The following is a 7,584-nucleotide window of genomic DNA, read 5'->3' as shown; positions in this document are numbered from 1 at the left end:
GGTCTTTCTAGTATACAGGAATAATGTATACACATTGGACAAAGAAAGTATTAGGCATATTATTATTTTTTATTTCTTACATGAGTAAGTTTTAAAAAGTGTATGAATATTTGAAGAATATATATTTATTGTCAAAATATATTTTTGAATTATTCATTTTTCAACATCAATAAGAAGTACGCTATTATAAACAAAATTAGCATTTTATTAATGATATATGAAGGTTGGATATCATCATCGAGATTCATGAAAATAAGCAAAAAATGGTTTAAAAAATTTTTTAAATAAATTATAATGTGCAGATTTAGGAAAAGTAGCTGTTCTACATTCTTTCAATGGTCTGAAGATTAGANATAATAATATACTACACTAATAATGGATTTTTTCATACTTTTTGGTTATCCGACTTTTCAATTATCTGACCAACCCCAGTCTTCAATTGAGTCGGATAATCGAGGCTCTACTGTAATAATAATAGAACAAAAATAAAAACAATTACAAAGTTACATTGATTTAAGATAAACTTTTTATTTAAATTGATTTTATATATAGTTGATTAACACATTAAATAAATTAATTAAATTAATCATTGTCAGAAATTAATTTTGTGTGTATTTCTAGGTAATGATGATTGTTGAAAAAAATTACAGGCCGAGATGTTTCTTTGATGTAGAAATGGGCGGTCAGCCTCGTGAGTTTGTTACAGTATTTTTCAAATTTTAAGATATGCCAACTTTTGTTAATGACAAATTTATGACATTAAATTAAATCATTTTAATTTTTTAAATGCTACTTCTAAAAATAAATTCAATATTAAAGGGTGTCTGAAAAAGATCTGATAAATTGTAGAAACTCAAAAATTTATTTTAGGAAGACAGATACGACTACAAAGTTTGTTCTAATTAATGAGCAGATTCAAAAAGGTTTTTCATCTTTAAGAAATCTTGATATCTTAAAGATTTCTTAAGATTTCTGAAGAGATAATACTTACTCTTCAGGCGTCGCATAACGTGTCTTGAGTGACAGTTCTGACTGCAGTTATTACGTGACCTTTTAATGTTTCATTGTTTGTAACACATGTTTCATAAACCAGATCCTTCAAAAACCCCATAAAAAAGGTTCAATGGGGTTATGTCAGGAGAGAGATGGAAACTGAAATGGTCCTTCTCTCTTCATATATTGGCTAGGAAAAGCTTTATCCAAAACTTCTACCTGCAGAAACAGTAGCATTCTGTGTTTTTATAATGCAGGAAAAACTTTTTACATTTTGCCGATATTGTTGAAAGCCATGTGTGTTGATCTGTTTTCCCTAAATACATAATATTTCTTGTAATCTGTCAGCTCTTTTTCAGATACCTTATATTTCATCATTAAATTAATAAATTAAAAATTTAACTTGGTTATATTTTTTGAAAATTTTATACTAAACTTCTGGTAAAAATAAAATTAGCAGCAGTAAGATTGGGTATTGAAAAAATTATAATTACTAGTAGTCCTTGGTTAATGTGATAGATATTTTTTTTAAAAGTAGTGCATTAAGCAAATTTTCTGTAAAGCATATTCTAGCAATCTTCTCTGAAACTGTGATATACCAAGAAATTGGCATATTGTATGAAACACTGCCGTAATTAATAAACTGCATTAAAATGAAAGTGTGTTAATGGAAAGCTTGTTAACCAAGGATTATCTGTACATATCTTCATGTTTTGATTAACAATAAAATCTAATATTAATGTATATCTTTTCCAGAGTTTTGAGGAATGCTTTCTAATAAATTTGGCCCTAGAGGGAGGCATTAGATGCCGTCTCATATTAAAATGCTTTCTAATTTTAAAAATTCATTATCAGAATTTTAAGTAGCTAATTAAAAAATAATCAGCTATAATTTGGAAATATTAATTATGAATTACAAATGAATTTGGCATTAGAGGGAGGCTTAGGCACCATCTCATATTAAATTTAATTATTATAACATTTAATTAATCAATTTAAAATAAACTGGAAGAAAAGAAGCGGCCCAAAGTGGGACTCAAACCCGCAACTCCCACTTATCGTGCATTGCCAGTTACACTACCCGGACCTTCGTTCCGATCTCCTATTCCAGTATATATATAAGCCTAATGTATAACCGTTGATTTTGTAATTCATAATTAATATTTCCAAATTATAGCCCAATTATTTACGAAAATCGTGGGTGTCTATTTGCTTAGCCCCGGGCAACAGCGCAGTTTAAATGAACCATTCCCAATACTTTTTTATCACAGTAGTATACTATCCTGTGCAAAAAAGTTATATGAAATAAATAAATACATACACTATAATTAATATGTTACTGCATGTTGAAATGCATAATCACAGTGCAAATGATATTCTTTAAATCATTGCTGCTCATATGTGGCAAGGGTTAACAATAGTCCATAATATTTACAGAAAGTTTTTTACATAAGATCTGCAAGCATACGCCATACCTAAATGACATTTGCAGTTACAATTCGACAATGTCAAATGAGATATATAAAGCTGCATATAGAAGCATGGGTAGCATTTCAATCACCTGTATTTAAAAAAATGCAAATTTTTTTAAAGCCAAGATGATTTAAACAATACAGTTAGTGTAGTATCAGAGTGTATAATATGGATATAGGTCTCTAGCTCATTGTGAATAGTAAATTATTGAAGAAAGGTGTAACTTAGTAATATAAGTAAGGTAAATATTTTATTCTCTAACATTCATCACTATCTGACATCTGAAGTCTACTCGATCACTTTTCCAATAAGAATCTGAGAGTAACAGAGGACATGACACTGACTATACATAATCTTCTTTTATACCAACAAGCATTGGGTAATAGATATATGCACTCCATTAATACAAAGATATTACTAAATGAAAATGTTATATTTTAGCTTTTCTTAAGATGATGCTCTTGTTAAAAACTAAATTTTTTATAAAGATTAATAAAAATATATCTACATAACAAATAATTTCAAAAATCAAATTTTTACTGTACTGTATATTCAATATTTTAAAATAAATATTTAAATAATGTTTCCAGATTTTTACAAAGTATTTAGAATTTTCAAATGATATTCAGTATAAACTATTGTCATTTTCATACTTTGCTATTAGTAACTGTTCACAATAAATCATAAATTATTTATTTCAAAAAAATTCTTCAAATCCGTTTGGTTTGATGAAGTATCTGTACAACATAATGCAACACATGGATGATCTGCCAAAAGGATGCCTCCTAGGAAACTGGCTCATATTTAGGTGTTAACAAGTGAAGAAAATCCAAAAACTCCACATGGACAACACATTGGTGAAATATAAACCTGCAACCAACTACCAGTGTTCAGTAGTTTTATCCATAGGGCCATTGGTGAGGTACAATCCAATTACATAATCATATTCAAAATATAATTATATTCAAAATAGTGAACTCATGAAAGTAAGAGATCACTGAAATGAAATAAATCTTAAATATGATTTCATTTTTGTCTAAAAATATTCTATATTAATATCAAACTGATATAGAAACCATCTTAAAATATGAATGTATATTTCTGAATTAACAAGATACATTCATATTCAATAATTGTAGGAATTTATAGTTTAATTTCACCTAATAATTCTCTTTGGACAACAAAGAAAAATTAGAATTTTGTTTTTGGATTTTCTACATTGATATTTTCTTTTTATTTATATAATACTAGCTGTTACCTGCGACTTCGTCCGCAGAGGTTTTGCAAGCAAATTCCATTTACATTAAATATTTCAATAACCATAGTAATTGTTATATAACACCTACCGCTGAAGAGAATTGCCAAGAATCAAACGAACTATTTTCAATTTGATCAATTTTCTGGAACCTTTACAATCGTTCTATAATTGAACCAATATGCAATAACAAATTCAAATTTAAAACGGTTCGAACATTTTTAAAATCGAAATAGATAAAAATATTTATAACAGTGTCTGAAATGTTATCAATTTAATACACCTAAGTTCTCAATGAAGACTAAACGTAGTTGAAAACAAAAAATCGCATCTAAAATAGTACAGTAGAAGCCATTCTTCTGGTTAAGCCTTAATGCTATCCCTCGCCCCCGCCGGGGAATTTCTAAAAATCCCTTCTTAGTGTGTGTTGCCATGGCGTACCCTACTAAAACGCAGATAAAAACAAAAAATTGCATCTAAAATAGTAGAGTAGAAGCTGTTCTTCCGGTTAAGCCTTAATCCTCTCCCCCCACGGGGGAATTTAGAAAAATCCCTTCTTAGTGTCCATTCTCATGGCATACCCTACTAAAATGCAGATAAAAAGAAAAAATCACATCTAAAATAGTACAGTAGAAGCCATTTTTCCGGTTAAGCCTTAATGCTCTACCTCTCCCCCCGCAGGAGAATTTAGAAAAATCCTTTCTTAGTGTGCGTTTTCATGATGTACCCTAACTGTGTACCAAATTTCACCTCTTTAGGTTCAGTGGTTTGCTCTGGGCAATGATGAATCAGTGAGTCAATCAGGACAAGCAATTTTATATATATATATAGATTCCAAGTTTGGATAATTCAATAATTCATTGATTTGCATTAAATAATGATATAAATTCACAATTATAAAAGTATTATCGATGAATTTAATAAAAACATTCTTCTTTGTCATTTTTCAAAGATAAATTAATTTGTCTACGGAAATCATTATCTATATTTTTAAACTAGGTAATTCTATTAATTTCTTAATTGGCATATACCAGATAATTGTAATTAAAGTACTCCTATTCAAGACTGTCTAGAGAGTTATTTAAGTCCAAATGCAACCAAATATGGTAGGTGACATTTCTACACATGTAAAAGACATTTTTGTGAAAAAATATTTGTATCAAAACTTGCCACTGTGGCATTTTTACTGTTACAAGAAACAATAAAGCAATTTCCTTTGTATACACACATTTTGTAACCAAGGTTTGGGTACAGAACTGGCCCAACTGTTGAAAATCATTCTCATTAGCTATGATGGTCTATGAACACAACCATGCTCCAACTGACTTTAAAAATTCTGCAGTCAAGGAATTTACACCAAGAACTATTGACTCCACTAGTTCTCAGGAAAATGATCACTTAATTTGAATAAACTGCATATGATATACCACAGCTGTTGTTGAACAGTCAAAGAATAATGTTGCAGAGTCTAATATTTTGCAATGCAGCTGGATATATCTTATGGCACAATATGGAAGATATTAATTAATAAAGTTGTTATCCCTGTAAAACCAACCATAGCAAATTGTTGCATACTGTCAATAGGGAAATCCAACTGATTTCTTTCCAGAATGGAATGGCATGAAAAAACCTTCAAAGCAGTAAGGCACATTTTCACTTCAATGGAAAAATGTACACCCATAATTGTGACATTGAACCATGTGTAAAACCTTATGGAAAACCCTGATATTTTCCAGCAAATTCTACACATTGCCTGAAGTTAAAGCCTAGTATAGATTCAAAACCATATTTATCCTTTAACTACTCTTCTTCAAAGAAGCTAGTCCCAACAGATTTGTGATGATCTGTGACAGCCCAAAAATATTGAAAAATGCTCAATACTTTTGTAATACCCTGTCAAGAGTTTGCTTGGGACCCAGAGATAGAGTAAGATCCTTTTAGCGTTTTGTTTTCTTGAATAAATGATATTGTACAATACATTAATAAAAATAAGTCTCAAAGGATTTATATTCTGTTAGAGAAAATAAAATTAATTTTATAGAGGAAGGAATTATTATCAACCCCTAAACTTTCTCTAGGCAGAGCCCAACTGAACAGTGACAATGGCTTGAGTCAACTACTTTCATGCAAGGTGGAGTCCCTCCATATGTTGAACATTTTGTACAACAATTTCTGCAACATTTTATAATGATTAATCATGCATTTCCTACTTCCTCGCCATCATATTCTCTGGATCTTAATCTATATGGTTTTTACTTGTTGGGACACTTAAAAAGTGTAATTTCCTGATATGTTGCAAATTAAAGCAACCTGGAAAGAAAATACCATTAGTTCATAATTGTGCTATTTGTCCTGGCTGGGGATATAGAGATTTACATGTTAAGGAATTCAGTTAGTTTGAAATATGGCTACTTCAAAATATGAAGTGAAAATTCTGTCCAAACTGTGATATGGGTATGTTAACTCATTCATTTAGATCAGTGATTCCCAAACTTTTTCGATCCACCGCCCCCTTTGTTCCATAAAGTTATACCCAATGCCCCCTAACCCATTTTCTCTTGTGTGAGAACGGATTGGGAATATTCTTAGGAAAACTTTTCTATGAATCTCACACTTTGTGTCCTTACCATACATTGTTCTCAACATCTGGAAACCATTAAAAGCAATGTTTCCTCTTATCTGTAACAGAGGAAAGGGAACGGCTGTCAATGACCCTAACTTTTGCCTTTGGTCACCGTTCAGTATCCTGCCTCCATCGTCCCCCTAGATTTACTCACCACACACAAGGGGGCGTTATCGCCCACTTTGAGAAACACTGATTTAGATTGTAGTTCCTCCATACTATACAATAGACCAAGAACAACTCTAATCTGATCAACATGGCTTTGATTTTACAGTAACATATTTTCAGGTGTCACCTTACACTGAGCTGCCCTTTTTTTCTTTTATCTCATAAAACATGGCTGATTTTTGGGATTGCAAGATTGGGCTGCAAGTAGCAGATTGAGATATTTGTAGGATTCTAGTCTACTACATTTGGACAAATTACTACTTTCTGGACCACTTTAAAAATAATTTATGCTACATTTCAAGGAATTCTGATTTACTTTTTATGAAACCCATGCATCAACTTGTGAGGTTTTCACTGCACATGTGCTGTTTACCTGCAATTTATTTATATTATTATTAATGTACTTTTGCATATTGTCAGGCATCTTGGTCCATCCAGGGGATCCATAAAATCAGTTATTTCTGTATGGTAAAAACCAGCATTATGATTTATCCCTCAGGAATGCTGGCATGCCAAATTAAGTGAGGTTATACATCCCTCTCTAGAGATCTCATTAAAAAACGAACCAGTTTTTATTCTAAAACTGTGAAACTGTCAGCATTACATCAAAAATTATGATTATACGTTTAATTTCTTCATTTTATCTTCTTTCTAACAATGTAAAACAGTCTTGGAATTGCCAAAAAAACTTTATGTTTATTTTATTATAATTTGATTCAAAAACACAAAAATAAACATATTAAATTTAAAAAACTCCCTTTAAATTATCTCAACTTTACCCATTAACATCAGCTTTGTGAATTTGAGAGGAAGGTGTTATTTTTATGATCAGTGTAGATTGTGAGTGTAGCCCACATTGACTGACTGACTAACTAACTACTACTAATCTTAATAAGTCATTAATTGTTTTATTGTTTTGTAAATGAAAACTCTCTTCATGATTTTAAGTAAGTCAAATTACAATGTTATTATTTGATTGTACCAGGAAGTATATTTTCTTTAACATTTATTTAACAAGTTTTGTTAGATCTTATTAATTTTATTTTTTAGTCACAATTTAACTGTCATGCTG

Source organism: Centruroides sculpturatus, unplaced genomic scaffold (genome assembly GCF_000671375.1).
Source record: "Centruroides sculpturatus isolate CEXI.00-Female unplaced genomic scaffold, Cexi_2.0 scaffold1087, whole genome shotgun sequence".
Taxonomy (NCBI): Eukaryota; Metazoa; Arthropoda; class Arachnida; order Scorpiones; family Buthidae; genus Centruroides; species Centruroides sculpturatus.
This window is presented reverse-complemented; position numbering follows the sequence as displayed.